Raw genomic sequence first — 18,422 nt, 5'->3', positions numbered from 1 at the left:
ACAGAAGTTGGCCAAAGAATTAGGGCCCCTGCCACCCATGTGGAAGACTTGAACATAGTTATTAGTTCCTGTCTTCTGGCTTCAGTCTGGCCCAGACTTGGCAGTGGCAGCCATCTGGAGAGTGAACCAGTAGATGGAAAATATTTTTCTCTCTGTCTCACCGTTTTAAATAAATAAAATAAATCTTTAAAAAAATCAGCTTCCTGTAACTCTTCTGTATTCCCATACATTACCAATAAGATAGTCTTTTAGTTGAATGCTTTTATTTGTGCTTATATCAAGATCATAAAATTAACTGTAAAAATTATTATAAACCCTCAACTTAAGGATCTTTTTTCTCCTCTCTCATCTGTACTTTAAGGCTATTTGTATCTCTCTTAATGCACTTAGCCAATTCTGATGCTCATTGTGAAATACTAACCTTCTGCTTTCTAGACTCTAAGCTCCCTGTCAGCAAGCTCTGTCTCAAACATTCCACATTTCCTAGCAAGTTTTTTCTGATTATTATTATTATTATTATTATTGATTAAGCTCATCCAGGCTGATAGTCCCTTGACACCATAGAGAGTAGTCTTATCTCTTGGTGCCACTGGAACCAATAGACACTCAATAAATGTTTATCTAATTTGCATTTGAATAATATTTTAATATCACAGAAGTACAATCAAACCCTACTCATACAATAGATGCCATTTCCATAAGCTTGTTGATATAACATCAATTTGACTTCTGTTGATTTTTTTGTCAAATGGAGTGTCAACAATTGAGTAAAGCAGATGATCTGTTCTTTTTTCCAACTGAGCAGCAGAAAACCAGACAAGAGCTGCTCAGGCCACACCATTTTTCCCTAAATGGAACTGGAAGAATTATCATTGCTCTTCAGTCACTTCTTGCATCTTGTTTCTGTCTCATATCCTCTGTTGTTCAGACAAATTAGAACTCGACAGCAGTTAACTCATTTCTGGGTTTGATATAAAGTTAGTAGAGGAAATGGATATTTCCTATAGTGTGGGCAAGAATTGAGTCAAGCTGCAGTGTTCATTCATAGAAGAAACCCTCTGGGAAACTCACATGAAGATCCTACTTGATGTCTATTTTTTTAACCTTCATTTTCTGGTATTATTTTATTAGTTTTTCCTTCTTGCTTTAGAAATACTAAAATATTACTTCAAACAGAAGAAGTTTAGAGATTGAAATTTTATGTTTTTCACATCAGAACTTCAAGCAGAAAAACATGGTTAGGAGGTATGTATATGAATAAAATGCACTTTTAAATGTGCATATAAAATATGTATTAAAAGTGTGATTGAAAATTGAGGAGTAGGAAGCTCTTTTTTTAAGAGTATTCTTTTTACCCTTAGCACTCCCACAAGTCCACGCCACCTCCAAACACACTACTTCTCAAACTTAACACATTCAAAGACTCGATCATTTACTGTCATAATATAAGAACTGAAAAATGGTCTTTATTTGAAAAGACATCCCATTGCTTGGAAAAGGCTTAGGCTTTGGAGATCAAAGAGATGGGTCCAAATCATGGTTCTACCAATTAGTACCTGGGACCTATTGATAGTTTCTTAAGCTTTATAAGTTGTAATTTTATTTTCAACCTAGTATAAATAGCACCTATTATTGCATAATTATTGTAAGGATTAGAGCTAATGGATTGTCAGAAACAGCACAGGATTTGACATGTTGTATGTAGTTAGTTACCCAACAGATGTAGCTATTAATTTGTTTTATGAGCCATGAGAAGTAGTGTGTTTGGAGGTGGAGTGGACTTATGGGAGTGCTAAAGGTAAAAAGAACGCTCTTAAATCGCTGACTTTTTTTTTTTATATAAAATGACAATTGTAAGTGATCAGTAAGGGAATCCCTATTTTAAAGATACCTAATTTAAGAAACACCATGCTCAGGTCAACTAAAAATTAGGATTGTCTATAGAGTTGTACTGGAATAATGTGATGTATTTAGTATAATTCATTTCTTGGGTTTAAGGTGGCCCTGTGGTTCATTGTATGTGGTTTTCTCTAGCCCTTTAGTTCTGCAAGAGTGGGCTTATTCAGACATGGGTTTCCCAGTTGCACAGGTGATGGCAAAAGATACTTAGCAAATGGAAAGGTAAACTAATCCTGTTTACATAAGCAAATGATGATATAAAGATGTAGTTTCCATTCTTTACAATTTCAAGTTTTTTAGGAATAGGAGAAAAGGTCTCCTTTAGTAAATGGCTAATTTAGACATGTATTTTTTTCTCTCCAATTTCCACTGTAATTTTGCTTTTCTTTTATTGATATAATATCTGTTAGACTATAGCATAGGTTTCATGACCGAAGTAAATAACAGCATGTTTCCTTGGGAGCAATTGAGCAACAGGATAAAACAGTGAGTACTGTTTTTTGAAAGTTGTGTTAGATTGTCATGGTAATACAGAGTTGCATCATGTTGTCATAGCAACCAGAATTATAAAATGAATTTAAAGAGGATAAAGAGCTACACTTTTGGTGTTGTGATTCCTTTAACTTAAAAGATTTCATTTCTGCTCTACTTCTCTTTATTTTATTATGCTTCCTTTTTATAACGTGGCAGAGGAGCATGGCTAGAGCGAATAATGGGGATCCATACTTCCCAAATGAAGAGTTGCAGCATAAAGAGTTAAGTCATCACATTCTCTCTGAGCCAGGTGGAATTCAGGGTCTGGAGCACAAGGTCAGGTGAGGTGCTGTGTCAAAGCCATCCCAACTCTGGGCAGAAGGAAGTCCCACTCTGAGTGGTTTGGAAGGTATTTTGTCTTTCTTTTATGACTATTCATAGCTCTTCTTTGAAGAAAAAATATCCCAGTGTTCCTCTGAACAAAAAGCAGTATTGAGCTTCTAGAGCTGATTCACCAAACTTTATCAGGCTTTGGGGAAAATTGTGTCTTCTCTGTAATTAGAGTGTTTTAGATTATTGTAGTTGCTCAAGAGGTTAAACTTTGACCCTTTAGGTGAAAAACTAATTTCGATGTTAAACCATGTCCCTTATTTCACAGTGGGGACCAGGAAAAAAAAAAACTTTATCAGATAGTTACGACTTTTCTTGCTGGAGCACATCCAATGACGGATCCTATAAATAGAAACAATTGAAAAAAAATAAATTTGTTAACTTTGAAAGTTAAAAAAATCAGTCGTTTTAACTGATTTAGCTCAGCTCTTACCCTCTTGGCTTGAGCAATTTGCTTTCGTTCATTCTGTTGCTACATTGCCTCCTCTCGACTTGCTTTTTAACATGCTCTTTAAGAGCTGTGCAAGTTGCAGCAAGTTTTAGGCATTAATAATAGCCAGGTAGTATAATACTATTTTTAATGAATGTCTGTTTTCTATTCTTTACTGTGCTTTCTTTGGAAAGAGGCCCACGAAACAAAGTATTAAGAAAACACACTGCTGCCCTGGAATGTGTGTATTAGCTGCAGATTATTTCCTATTAGCAGATTAGCTGCAAGGCTATTGGCTCAGAAAGGTCTTTGAGAGTATTCTGTTTTGTAACTGATTCAAGCCATGGGAGAGAATTGCCACCATGATTGGAAAGAAGAATTAGCTACTGTTGCCATGGACACTGGAGTTCACAGTCCCATTGTTAAATCTGGAGCTTCAGAATGAGATGCCCCAGCATGAGTTCAAGCCTTGTTAATGAAATGATGGAATCTGTTTTTTTCAGACCTGTGACAGAACGTTGTGAAAGATATGTGAAATACATTTTTGCTTTAGAATTTAGATTTTTCTTTATAAGCCAGTGTTTTCCACTAAAGTAAAATAACCCTCTGTGGAAACTGAAACCTACTGCTTAAAATTGTAGTCACCCTTGTCATGCACTTCCACTTATGGCATATCTCTTAATAGTTTATTTAAATGAAAAATAAAGTAAAACGTCAGATGTCCAAATCAAATTGTTATGAGATCCATAGCTGGTATGCTAACAGCATAAATTGATGGCAGTATCAACTGTTGGCAGTTACTTTTCAGAAATGCTTTATAGAATAATATAAGTGAAAGATGCCTGTATATTTTTACATGTGGACTATAAACCACGTGATATACAGTAGATTTTAAGTCTTTGAATGGGAAAGAATTTGTGACTGTTAAAGACTAGCAGATTATGGTGGTGATAGGAGTGAAAACCTGTGTAGTTCAAAGGGAAAATGACAGGTTATTCCCACTACCAGATTTCTGCTGATAGTTCAGTCAACACATACTCAGGTGAAGGCCAGTGATGTTCCGCACTTCAAAAAGAACTTGTAGTCTTGACCAGTTTTCTCTTTTTGTATATATTTTACCCTTCCTGCTCATAAAAAACACTCTTGTTTCAGTGTCCCACTAACAGTACTGTTTTGTTCATTCACTTTTCAAAGAGACCTAGATTCAAATCATGTACTGCTATCAACTGATCATGTGGTTGGGGCCATTTAATTATCTTATCTAAGCATCAGTTTCCTCTGCTACAAAACAAAATAAAGAAGCACCCACCTCCAAGTGGGTTTTGTAAATTGAGTTAAATAATTATTATGTTTCATTTTCATTTATCCAACATTCTTTCCCTCATTTGTTTCCACTTCTCATCTCAGTCGTTTTTTTTTTTTTCCAAAAATTTAAATGCATATTAGGAGCTAAGTAAGAATTGGTTTGGACTACTAATCCTCATGGGTACATTTCATTTATGAAATTGTTTTCATGAAAATAATCATATCTCAAGGGTTATTTAGGTAACCCTTTCCACAAATTTCATTATGCTCCCAAATTTGAATTAACTAGTTTGTATTTGCATCTACTGTTAGTCCTTTATCCTGTAGTTGGGTTGGTTAATTTGTCATACTGACTCTCATTGTATCCTGATTCTGGTGGCCTTTTAGATACTGGTTCTCACCAACTTGGGGTGGAAACAGCAGCATCATATTTCCCAGGATTCCTTTCTCTTAGCACTGTTGGGACAGACTGTCATACTCAAACCAGAGCAGATGGACAAAAGCTAACCAACTGTATTTTAAAACAAAATGAGCAATGATGCTAAGTGCTCCTGGATTGTATATGTTACTGCTTCTTTCCAGTGGAATACACTGGAATTTAAATCCCATATAAAGAAATAAAGATGACTCCCTTATTTGGAGGTAAAATCTGGTAATATCAACTGCCTTGTGACATTCAGAGAGAGAATGGCCTCATCAAGATGATAGTGAGTGACAGAGCTGCACAACAGGGAAATTGGGTATCTACTTATTACACAATAGAGGTTCATATGTTTACCTGGCTTATCTTCCAGTTAGTATTTCAGAAAAGGTGAGAATAGTTACCAAAAACTGACCTTCTAGGTAGAGAATTGAAGAAGTTTTTGAAACGTTGGAATTCAGAATCTATGTTCCAGTATTTGTTGTTGTTGTTATTGTCCCTTGATTCTATGTGTGTAGATAATTGTACAATTAAATTATTGTAAACACAAAGGATCTCTCCGGTTTTGTATTCAAAAACTGTGCTCTATCCTAGATTTAATTTGAACAGACGAGCAATTGTATTCTAGTGTACAAAATAATAAACCAACTTCACAAATTCTGGAAGCACATTTTTCTAGTCTTTGATATTAACTTAATGATTTTTAAGAAGATAATCAAATTTCCGGTTCCATGAGATTAATTATGCAGCCTGAGACAATGAAATTATTTGGGCAGATCAACCTGTGAATGTTGGCAACAGCTTTAGCAGACAAATGAGAGAAGCAACAGCAGAAAGGCAGTCATTCAATTCAGAGCAACATAAAAAATAATATTGAAACAAACTGGTTATTGTACTAATTTTACAGCTCCTATGGAAGTATAAATTTATACTCAGGAATTTAAAATTGTCAGAATATTATTCATCAGCCCTATGAGGAAAAAGTTATTTTTATATGGATATATACAAAAATAAATGGATTACAAGTCATGTGTGTATGTTGGTTGGATTTGTATGGATTTTAAGGTGTGGATCATAATTTGAAATGAATTTTAATGTAGATAATGATATAGTTAACTCTTTTTTTGTATTTAAGATTTTTTAAATTATCCTAACTTTAAGGAAATACTGGGATACAGTTATTTAACAGTCTTACTACCTCACTTACTGTAATTTCTGGATTTTATGAGGATTGAAACATTTAAGGATTCCCTGTAAAACTTGATCTTGTCCCAGTAAAATTCGCTTGTCTTGCTAAGATAAAAAGTTTGTTTCACAGACCTCTGTGTGTGCCTTGCACTGATATCTATATAAAAATACAATTATAAAATAAAATTGAGTAAAATTTAGAGATAACCATCAGTCACATTCCACAAACATTATTTCATTCTTATTTTCTTATACTGTTACATTTAGGTTAAAAAAAAAGAAATTAGAGCGTCAGTAACTTATTTCCCCTATGGAAGGTGCAAGGACCCACTTCTTATGTATGTCTTGCTAAAAAATTGTATTTAAGTGTTCAAGAAAGTTGTATGTATTATCAGTGACATGGTAAATGTTATACATGTGTTCATTTAGTGTTCTTTTTTTTTTTTTAAGATTTATTTATTTATTTGAAAGGCAGAGTTACAGAGAGGCAGAGAGAGAGAAGTCCTCCACCTGCTGGCTTACTCCATAAATGGCCACCATTTGGATCAGCTGGGATGATCCAAAGCCAGGAGCCAGGAGCCTCTTCCAGGTTTCCCATGCTAATGCAAGGGCCCAAGGACTTGAGCCATCTTCCACTGCTTTCCCAGGTGATAGCAGAGAGCTGGATTGGAAGAGAAGCAGCTGGGACTCGAACCAGCACCCATGTGGGATGGCTACACTACAGGCAGTGGCCTTACCTGCTATGCCACAGCACCAGTCCCTCTTTGAATGTTCTAATAAGAAAAATTTAATAGGTTTTCAGAAAGTCATAACTTTAAAGGAGCTCATCTACGAAGTCAAACTCATGCTAATAGGCACTTTAATGAACTATATTTCTGATATTTACCATCCTTTCACACTGGTATAGGTGTGGTTTTTTTCATCCTGCATGAAGCTACTCTTTGCTTTGAAATTAGAGCACAGTGTGGCCTCAGAGCATCATAATTCATGATCTTTTGATACAAATAAATGAAAACAAAATGTGTGCCCTTTAATTAATGTTTAAACTTCCAACTCTTTATAAGTAAACCAAGAAATATTTGATTACTGAACTGAATTCTGTCAGAAGATGGTATGCTATAAAACATTTTAATTGGAAAAGATTGACCACTGTAAGAAGAATTCTGTGCCCTTTCTATGCAACAGAATGAAAAAATGAAAAAAAATTGTTTTTCCTAAAAAAATTATTTTTTTAAGACTAGGAGTCAAACAGAGTTTTGGTTTTGGTTTTGCGTAATGAGAGTAATTGGGTAATGTGGCTGCACAGAAATGAAATAAGGAAATATATTCCCACATGTGGTGATGAAAGCCATTAACATTTTATTTGTATTGCATTTATCACATCTGTTTCTAACTGAAAATGCATATAGCATGTAAATCATTTGAGACCAGGTGTATATCCAAGACTGGAAAAGAATGGGGGTAGGATGTGGAGGATGGGAAAGCCAAACTAAGACATATCAGTCATTTTTCAAACAAACAAAGGTTATCATTCTGAGTGCATGGGAGTATAAGAACATCAGATCTGTATTTTACAAGGCAGAGTGTTGTCATTGTAAACCAAAAGATGTAGTTGCGACCTTCTTGAAAGAGTATGTACTTTGTTTTCTTATGAGAACATTTTAAAAGTACTAAAATATAACCTACCATCAGTTATAATAAGCATCAAATACAAGCTCGTTATTTTAATTCTGAATTATCCAAGTGTCTACTTTACCCTGTATATCTTGTTTTCTGCCTTTCAGTATAAATTTGCCAAGGCCAAGTGAGAAGGGAAAATACTGTGTCTCAAAAATGCTAGAGGAGATCTTTGGGAAATGCTTGGTTTACTGGTTGTCTCATTTATATTATGCTATAACTCAGTGTGATTGATTGATCACCATGACCCATCCGCACACAAAGGCATTAAAAAGAACAATACCACTTTTTTTTAAATGAAGCTGAGAAAACTGCTCTGTAATCCTCTGTACAAATGAATGCGTGTATTTCTCTTCCTTTAGTTTGTACCTGGTGAAGAGAGTAAGAGGTGATAGCTGTGGGGTGAATTTGAACCTTTAGAAAAGACTTTGGGTTCTGTGCTGATGATCTTGTCCTCTTAGTATTCAGATATGGCTCTTTCTTATGCTTAAACTGCACTTCTTCATTTAAATATTGAACTATGGAAGCCATTACAACCTTTACTATTTTTATGTGGAAAAAAAAGTGGCATTAATTGATAATCACGTGTCTTCTCTCAGTTAAGTGTAGGACATCATACTATAGGTTGAAGTTTATGTCTTATTGCTATTGGGAGTGTGTTAAGCCATAGGTTCGTATGTCCTGAGAGTTAAAGATGTCGTTTGATACTATTATCAGGCATTGAGATTAAATGCTAACAAAAGTCATCATCTCTATTTTACATGTCATTTTCACTACTCCTTCTTGTCTGAGCAAATTTATAATGGTGAAACAAATTTTCTGAATGTGAGTAATTAGTTGTGGAAACTGACAACTGTAGCACAAGGTTTATTAATACTAAAATTGTGTATTACATTTGCAAATTCCAATTTACATAAGCAGTTTATCCTTTGCTGGATTTTCACTGAAGGAATAATTTTAAGCTCTTTTTCAGTACCATTCATGCTGTCAAATCTGTAACTGTGCTCAGATTATGAAGATATTTCATGCTGTGGTAGGGCAGTATTTCTAATTATTTTCTGTCCATTCCTTTTTGGTAACATTGAAAACTTCCACCTCTTCCACAAGTTGATTCACCATACCTAGTCCAGTTGAGAACTATTATTCTGAATTTTTTCAGAAAACACATAAAATAATTATAATGAAAAAGAATACATTTCTTTTCTAAACATTTATTTTATTTATTTGAAAAGCAGAGTGAGAGAGAGAGAGAGAGAGAGAGAGAGAGAGAAAGAGACCTGCCATCTGCTAAGTCACTCCCCAAATAGCCACAATTGCTGGGACTGGACCAGGCGGAAGTCAGGAGCCAGGAGCTTCATCCAGGTGTCCTTCATGGGTGCAGGGGTCCAAGGAGTTGGGCCATCTTCTGCTGCTTTCCCAAGAACATTAGCAGAGAGTTGAATCAAAAGTGGAGCAGCTGGGACAGGAACTAGTGCCCATGTGAGAGCCAGCATTGCAGGCAGCAGCTTAACCCACTACACCACAATGCTGGCCCCAGAATCCATGTTTCTTGATTTAAGGTTTAAGATTAACATCCCCAAACCTCTGCTGCTAATGGATCCTGAATGAGAGGCACTCATTCATTCAGAAAATTTAATGGAGCCCTTCCTACTCTCTCTGTTTCAGGCACTGCACCAGGTCCCATGGATTCAGCAGTAGATGCAAGTCTGAGTCCTAACCTGTTTGTGACTCGAAATCTATCTTGAAAATGAGAAAAATAAACATATAATTACAAGAAAAGTGCAGTGAAACTTATGATCAAGGTCCTATGTTACATCATCATATTTCTCAGAATAGTTTTATGCCTATTAGTTTTTCTAAAATATTTATTGAGAGACTAGTAAATGATGATTTCTCCATAGTACAGAGGTATAAAAATGGATAAAATAATGTGTGTAGTAACTTGTCATTTCCAAAGTATAATGTGTCTCATCTTTTGTGCCCTTCTAGTAGAAAAGTTTTCATGGAAGTGAGTTGAGCACAGTAAGAAGTGAGAAGCACCAAAAAGATACAAAATGCATCTTTCTTATATAGGTATATAAGTTTTAAGTAGATACATACAAGTAAATTATTAGGATTAATTCCAGTTTGCTTTAGTGGGCAAATGAAATCCTATTGTTCCATTTTTAGAGTACCCATATCAGTGACTAAGAAAGTGGTATGGATAGTGCTCATTAGTTAATTTTAACAACAAGCACTGAATATGTAATAGTAACTTATGCATACATAGTGTTTTCTGTGCTCCATTCTAAGCACTGTACATATTTTATTAATTTATTCCTAACTATCCTATAAGGCCATTGCTCTATTATATTCATTTTATTTATTGATGCAGAAACAGAAACACAGGAGTTATATCTTAAAATTTCCCATTTCTCTGAGTGGATTATATCTTCCTCAACTTTTGTACCAAAATGCAGAATTTTGCTTGATGACATCTCTCTCTTCCTTCTCCACATCTCTCACTGGCATCTTTCTTGTTTATCTGTTCCACGGCACAGGGACAAGTAATGCACACGTGTGCCTTGAAAGGATTACATGATTTTTCTCTGTTGTGTATTTTCTGCTTTCCCCCAGAGGAGGAGTTCCTTAATAGGGCATTGCACATAGGGGGTGCCCAGGAAGCATTTGTTGCATGAATGAATTGCAAAGATTCCGCTACTTCCTAACGTGGAGCTAAACATATACGCATGATGATGTTACGTGGTGGGAAGGATGACTTTTCCTAGTCTTCCTTCCAGTGTGTCATGCCTCATTCTTTCTTTCTCATTCCCGCTGCTCAGCAGGAGCGTCTTTCCTTCTGTCCTGATTTATTGTCCCTAATCTATACCTAGTCTTTCTGTTCTCTAAATTTCTTCTTTCCTGTCTGTCCTGCAATTTCTGCTAAAATAAGCCTCCCAAATCAAACCATGTTGCAGTTCAAAAACATCTAATGACCTAGGCTGTAACTTGGCTTTTTATTGAACCGTTTCCTATGTCTATATCTTGTTCCCTCAACTTAACAGGAACTCTGGCAGGAATTATGGCACGGTTTTTTACCATTCTCCCGCAGAGTGGCTATATATAGTATTGGCCTTAAATATTGGAAATGTGTTGTAAAACACATGGAATACCTATAGTATAATTCAGGAAGCATAGGACACATCAAAAAAACTAAAAGAGGCATGTGTTCTACTGTTATGTAACAGATTACCAATAATTTAGCAGCTTAAATACTACTAACGGATTATCACACAGTCACTGTAGGTCAGGGGACTGGGATAGGATGGCTGGCTGTTCTGCTCAATGGCTCCCAGGGTTGAATCTGAGTTGCGAGCAGAAGCTGTGGTTCTCATCCAGGTGTTGAGTCTTCTTGGAAGCTCACTGGTTGTTGACAGAATTCCTTTCCCTGCCAGCCCCCATTTTCCTTCCAGTTGTAGGTCAGGAGCCTCCACTATTCACATCTTTAGGCGGCCCCTTGCCATGTGGTCCTGAAGATGGTTGCACTCTTCTAGGCCTTGCAGACGACATCTTTCTGACTTCATCTTCTAAGACCAGCCAGAGAAAAATTCTGTTTTTAAAGGCCTCATGTATTTAGGTCTCCTGTTGTAAAGTCAATAATTTGAGACCTTAACTCGAATCAAGGTCAGTGTCACTGAGTAACTGAGAGAAGAGGCCAGGAATCTCAGAGGACCACCTTAAGACTCTGCCTATTACAAGGGGCTGCAGATTCCGTCAGCTGGAAAGGAAATGTAGTTCTGAATGTAATGCCTCATGACGACTGGTTCTTCAAGACTGGTGCTGGAAGAACATTGGATTCTTCATTCATCCAGTACTTCTGGAAGATGTCTTAGAACACATCAGGCAGTATTCTAGGAGATTTTACATGTTCTACCAATGAAATAAAGTTAGAAAATTCATATAACTTCCCCTGAATATCACATTGCAAAGACTACATTGTAGGATCTCAAATTAACTGGTGTTGTTTCCAGAAAGAATTCATAAAGCTATTATTGAAGCTGATTTTGTGCATCATAGTAGTCATCAAACAGATAACAAACCTCAAACATGCAAGCAAGAAACTAAACAAAAGAAAGGAAGTAGAGTGGAGGACAGCTGACTGCTTTACCCTGTTACCTTCTTGGGGAACAGTATTGAGAAACCCTTGATCTTTCATGACTGTAGATATTTCTTCTTCCATAGGCACAGTGCATTTGACTTGCCTCTTAAAACTGTGTCTTAAAACTGAAATTTGCAAACCCATATGTAATATTGAATATTTAAGCTTTTAGAATATTAAATATGGGGGCCAGTGCTGTGGCACAGTAGCCTAGGCCTCCACCTATGTAGCAGCAACCCATTTGGGCACCTGTTTGTGTCCTGAATGCTCTTCTTCCAATCTAGCTCTCTGCCATGGACTGGGAAAAGAATGGGCTGGCCCATGTGTTTGGGCCCCTGCACCCATGTAGGATACTTGAAGGAAGCTCCTAGCTCTTGGCTTCAGATCAGCCCAGCTCCGGCCATTATCACCATTTGGGAAGTGAACCAGCAGATGGAAGACCTTTTTTCTGTCTCTCCCTCTCTCTGTCTCTAACTTTACCACTCAAATAAATAAATAAAATCTTAAAAAATATTAAATATTAGATACTTAAATGAAAATAGGGTAGTCATGTTACCATAATGTGATCACCTCTATTTTCTCTCCAGAACCTTATTTTAGGCTTAAGCTAATGAAAATATGTGGAATATTGGCAATGTTAAAGATGGGAGGAATGTTTAGGTTTCCTGTTTCAGAGGTAGTCTGCCTTACTTTATGATACATTGGGGTTGGTTTATTTTCATGCAATAGGACGCGTTCGCTATCCTAAAATATTTGACTCCTGATGGGCTTGTGCTATTCTACAACAAGAATAAGATTGCTATATTTTTCTCCAAAATTATAGTATTACGATGATTAATAGAGAAAAACATACTTAACCAAGCAGTTATGACTCATGCACACATTTTTCTGTGAAAGCATGTTTGGAATGCAGGAAGATCTTTTGTTCTCTGTAGTAGCCTGTCTAGAGGAAATTCAGATCATGTCATTTATGAGGGGACTTCAAAAAGTTCATGGAAAAATTGAATTAAAAAAAAGTTTATGTTCATGCAGAAAATTTAAAATCCATGGATATGAAAAGTACAGAAAAAAATGATGGTATGAAAAAACTATATAATATTTTGCACCAAAGAAACCTTACTTTTAATTCCATTTTCCCTTGAGCTTTGTAAAGTAACTGCGTATGCCTTTCAATCACTCATCTTCCTAGGCCAGCATGTGCTGATTGTAGTGTAATTTCTTTGCTGTGCTAACTTTAGTGGATCAAATTTGCAGCCTGCTCTGTATCTGTACCTCTAGGTGACTTACAAATCTTAGAACAGAGATATATAGAGCCTTTCCACGCATGCCTACAGCCTGTCTACAAAGGTTTGTGAATCAAACAGAACAAAATTTGAATATTGACCCTGCTACTTAATCACTGTATGAACTTGAGCAGCTTACTTAACCTCTGTAAGCTTGAATCTCATCTCATGATTCATTGATCATGGGATACTTAAGAGTTGAATGAAAAGATATAGGTAAAGACCATACATGATGTCAAGGGCATTCTAATCACCAATAATTTTAGTTTCTTATATCTGCTGTCACTTTATCTGTTCATTAGACAGTTACTGTGTGTTTATTCTCTGCAGTATCTGTGTCAAGAACTAGGACTATAACGATGAGTAGGGCATGTCCTATGACCCCAAGGAAGGCAAGCTTACTATTGGATACAAAGTATCTGCATTTACAGTGCAAAACAGTGAAATAAGACCTATCCAAAAATGCCAAATTGCTGCTCCTTGTTAAAGAAGATGGTAAGTTACATAACAAGTTTTATGATCACATGGAAATAATAGCATTAATCTTCTTTCTGGGTTTTCCCACGTCTTTCTGTACATTTTGGTTTTAGTTAAGGTAGGGTTCTTTTATCTAAAATGCCTACAGGATATGGATTCTGGCTATTGAAGTTAGATTTTTGTTTCCTTTGCTGCTGTAACCATGTTGATGGTCAACTGAAGCTGTTTTCATACTGTCTCTAGATTTGATCTTTGATGAAAGGAACCAAAAAGAATTCAAAGGAGTTACCTTGCCTTAGGGACTTCCTTCTTCTATTAAGTTGAAGTATCCCAACTTTGCTGGGGTTTAAGGAGCTCTAAAAGGCCTGTGTTTATTCAGTTTTGACTTGAAAGTATGGAGGCGGTGTTGTGCTCCCCCTGTATTGTGGTGTTTACAAGAGAAGTTGTAGCCATAATTTTAATGCACATTTCCTTACTTGAAATGTTTTGGATATTCTTAGTAATGGAAGCAAGGAAAATTGCTTTATAAGGTACAGTAATTAATTAATTTTATAACTGTCAGCAAAATTAAAATTGACCTGCACATTTAGCTATGATGCAGTGGAATAAATTTTCGTATGTAGGTATGATTTAGTCTTATACATCGCTGAAATGAGTACAGCCAAGAGTTCACACATTCTAAATATACATGTTTTTATTCTCATTTGAAATCATTTCATTTTATCCTTATTGAGTGGTTAATCATCATGCAAAGCGATTCCTCCAAGGGCAAAGCAAAGGACTTGACTGGAAGAACCAGCCCAGTAAAATGTCTCAGTGGTTGTGTTCCTCACTGAAGCCCTTACTTATCCTCAAATCTCATGCCAGCTTCCCCTGTTGTCTGCTTACCCAAGGATCCGTTTCTTCCTCTGTGCTCTCTTAGGGTTTTGAAGAGTTATCTGATGGCATTGTCCTATCCTGCCCTGTGCTCTGTTAATCTGTACCATTTCTTCCTGAGTTTCTTCCTGATCATCCTGAAATCTCTCAAAGACTGCATTTCATCTCTGTATTCTTTGCAGCACCTAACCTGTTGTGGTACTCAGTAGCATTTTTCTTGATCAAAGCTTTAGACCAATAGCTTGATATTTTTGCTATACAGCAACATTTTAGAAGAGCTCCAAGAGGGGGAAAAGATCACTTTCCAAGCCGATATACTTATCCAGGTATCCGCTGTGTTCCTGAAAGCAATTCCAAACATAGTCGATCTCTGTTCCACGAATAGTTATCCTCTTTATTTGTGATGAGCAGACAGGAACTTCTTCAGTGAAAGTAGTTGCTCAGATTTCAGAATGAATAGAGTTCCCATAATAGTTTTTGTGCCCTAGTTTTTTTTGATTATCTGTACAGTAAAATGAGGCTCTCTAGTGTTTGAACTATGAAACAATATCATTTCGTTTCCAGTATATTCTAAACCCTAGTGGTTTTTAAGGATAAGTGAACAGTTTAATTACTCAGTATTAGAATTGTTGCAGGAGAGCAGTGAAATTGATTAAGATCAGATAACTGTTTGGTAAAAGCAGGGATTGGTGAACCAAATTACGACTTCTGTTTGCTAGTATCACAAAAATTTGGGGACAACTTAAAATGTGAATATCATGTGTTTGGTGGATAGTAGTTGGCTAGGTTACACTTTGCTTGTGAGTTGTCCTCATTTTTGGCGGCATCTAGCCATCTGAAGAGCTGTTAATAAACCTGAAATTTCTGATCTAAACATAGGCAACCAAATCAAGTATATATAAATATTTTATTTGCCAGTTACATTCTTCTGAATCTATTTCATCACTTGGTACTTGAAAAGGGGTTAGTACTTGGATAAACATCAATAGCATACTTACAGGAAAGGAAAAGCAAATATTGACAAATTGAAAAAGATCGATCTACCAGAGTACTTTCTTTCTATACTGGTAAACAAAAGTATAACGCTTACTATTTCATTTCAATTGAAAATATATTTAAATATGTGATATCAAACCTTTTTTCTAACCAATGTTAATTTTGTCAACTTATTTAAATGGTTGACATGCACATAAATTAGTGTTCATATTTAATCAAATCATTAGCATGAAAAATTACACAACAACCAGTTCTGTTAACTAATTATGCTAGATTGGTACTTCAGAAAAGGTTCATCACATGAAAATATTGTCATTTATAGAAGGAAATCTTTTAAAATAAGCCTTCTGCTTTAAAACTTGTTAAGGAAAGGGATTAAAAAATAGATATACATGTAAAAATGCTCTTAGGTCTAATATATGCATCTTTATATGCAGGCATCTTCCAATGAGAGGTTATATATTAAGATATAGTATATTTTTAAAAGATGTATATTATTTATTTGAAAGGCACAGTACAGAGAGAGAGGGAGAAACAGAGATCTTCCATGGGCTGATTCCCTCCTCTTACGCCTGCAACTGCTAGGGCTGGGCCAAGCTGAAGCCAAGGACCTGGACCTCCATACGGCTCTCCCACACGGTGGCAGGAGCCTAAACACCTGAGCCATCACCTGCTACCTCCCAGGATGCATTACCAGGGAGCTAGATCAGGGAGCTAGAAGTAGTTTAACTGGAACCCTATCCAGCACTCCTCTATGGGATGTGGGCATTCCAAGTGGCAGCTTAACCTGCTGCACCACAATGCTGGCCCTGAAGATAGTGTTTCTTGGTTTCATGTGTTCTTCCCGGTATGTTTCTGATCTATAAAGCATTAAGTAGAAGGAAGGACAAAATAAAACACAAAGAGAAAAATAAAATCAGTCATTCTCCAGATAAAAACTCAACATACTTTAGAACGTATCAGGTTTCCCATATCTCACTAATGTTGATATTCTATTGAAATTAGCTTGTCTCACAGCATAGTCTGTAAACTGACAATTTCCCTCATAATCTAAAAAGAGTATGGGCAGGTTGAGAGGCAGCCATTTTAGTTTTATTTCTTTACTTATGTTTAAATTTTTTAATAATAATAGCCACCACTTATTGAGTGCTTTCTTTATGCTAGGCACTCTGCTAAGTGTTTTGTATAATATTTCATTTACTCTCCTTCTAAAAGCTATAAATCAGAGAAGCTCAGAGAGGTAATGCAAATTTCCTAACATCCCATGCTACTAAATGGATTTGGGATTTATTCTCAATGATCTGGCTTCTGTGGGCATCTTCGATCTGAATAAAAGAAAGTCCTGAACATCTTTAAACTGATTGACATTAGAGACTGACATTGCAAATGAGAGCAAATATTGTGCAATCTTGAATTATAAACATGAAAGTGAATATATCGCCAGGAACTCTCTGTCTTCCACCTCCCTCAAATCCGTGGATTCTAACTTCTTTGGGGAAGGAAAAACCATCATACTATTGGGAATTGTAACCTTATTTAATCCTTTTGGCATACAGCACTCTTCTAAGAACTTTTTAAGGCTGTGATCAAATACTCTTGAGAAGATCGTCCAAGAAATATATCTGATATTTATAACATGTCATTATTCATTTTTCTGGTTTCATTTGTTTATTAAAAAGCAGAATCTGCAACAAGTTTACTGCTTTGTATATAAGAATTTTTCTTTCCTATTTATTCCATTTATATATATATAATAGGGATGTGTATGTATGTATATAGGTATATACTCTATGTGTGTGTGTGTGTGTGTATGTGTTCATGTTTCACTAGCTCAGTAACTTAAGAGGTCATTAAATTTAGTGATAGGCATATGAAAAGAGGTGGATTTAGGTACAGATTTTAAAAAACACCAATTTACTTAAGAACTGATTAACAGAAGCCTTTGTTTTTTGGTAATGTGGGAGATAGGGTTGGATCTTTGTTATAGTTCTGCTTTTTTGTTTTTATTTATTTCCCTCGATTATCCCATTCCAAGGACTGAATCCCAGGGAATAGGCATTTCTGTTTTATTTTATTTATTCATTTTTTAGTATAAACTGCTGCACATTGGTCACATCACTGTGTTGCTGGGCAGATACCATTTCATCTACACAACATTTTGCTCAAAGTGAACTTTACCTTACTAAATATTCTCTTATGTGAGTATAGTTTTGCTTGTCCTGTTGTGCCTCCCAGACTAGACTGCAAGTATGTGATATGGGCAGTGTCACCAAATGGTCTTGAGTTAAGTGCTCAATTAGTCCTTACTGAGCTGATAGGTATTTATTGTTTTAATAATAAATTTTTTTTACTGTATAGGATTTTGTAATTAAGATTTTAAATTCTCTTTTAGAGGCCAGAGCCATGGCTCACTTGTTTAATCCTCCACCTATGGTGCCAGCATCCCATGTGGGCGCTGAGTTCTAGTCCTGGTTGCTCCTCTTCCAGTCCAGCTCTCTGCTGTGGCCCGGGAAGGCAGTGGAGGATGGCCCAAGAGCTTTGGCTCCTGCACCCACATGGGAGACCAGAAGGAGGCACCTGGCTCCTGGCTTTGGATTGGCGCAGTGTGCTGCTGGCTGTAGCGGTCATTTGGGGGGTGAACCAACGGAAGGAAGACCTTTCTCACTGTTTCTCTCTCTCACTGTTTAACTCTATCTGTTGAATAAATAAATTTTTAAAAATTCTCTTTTAGATTACTTGAAAAGATAAATCCAGATTGAGGAATTATGACTGATTTATTTTACCCTGCCTCTCCCCCTCAAAAAGAAAACAAAACAGAACAAAACAAACAAACAAAAACACTAATGCCTTGCACATAGTCTGTTTTTA

At 36.1% G+C, this 18,422-nt stretch overlaps 1 protein-coding gene across 6 annotated transcripts in view; it reads left to right on the top strand.

Annotated features, from left to right (window-relative positions):
* TRPS1 (transcriptional repressor GATA binding 1) overlaps window positions 1-18,422 on the top strand; it is a 269,427-nt gene that overhangs the window by 176,191 nt on the left and 74,814 nt on the right. The gene's annotated exons all lie outside the window — the stretch shown is intronic.

The sequence above is a fragment of the Oryctolagus cuniculus genome, chromosome 6, assembly GCF_051225735.1.
Source record: "Oryctolagus cuniculus isolate XC-2025 breed Fujian yellow rabbit chromosome 6, ASM5122573v1, whole genome shotgun sequence".
NCBI classification, from domain to species: Eukaryota; Metazoa; Chordata; class Mammalia; order Lagomorpha; family Leporidae; genus Oryctolagus; species Oryctolagus cuniculus.
The sequence above is the reverse complement of the archived record's forward strand: the minus strand, read 5'-3'. Positions and strand labels throughout refer to the sequence as shown.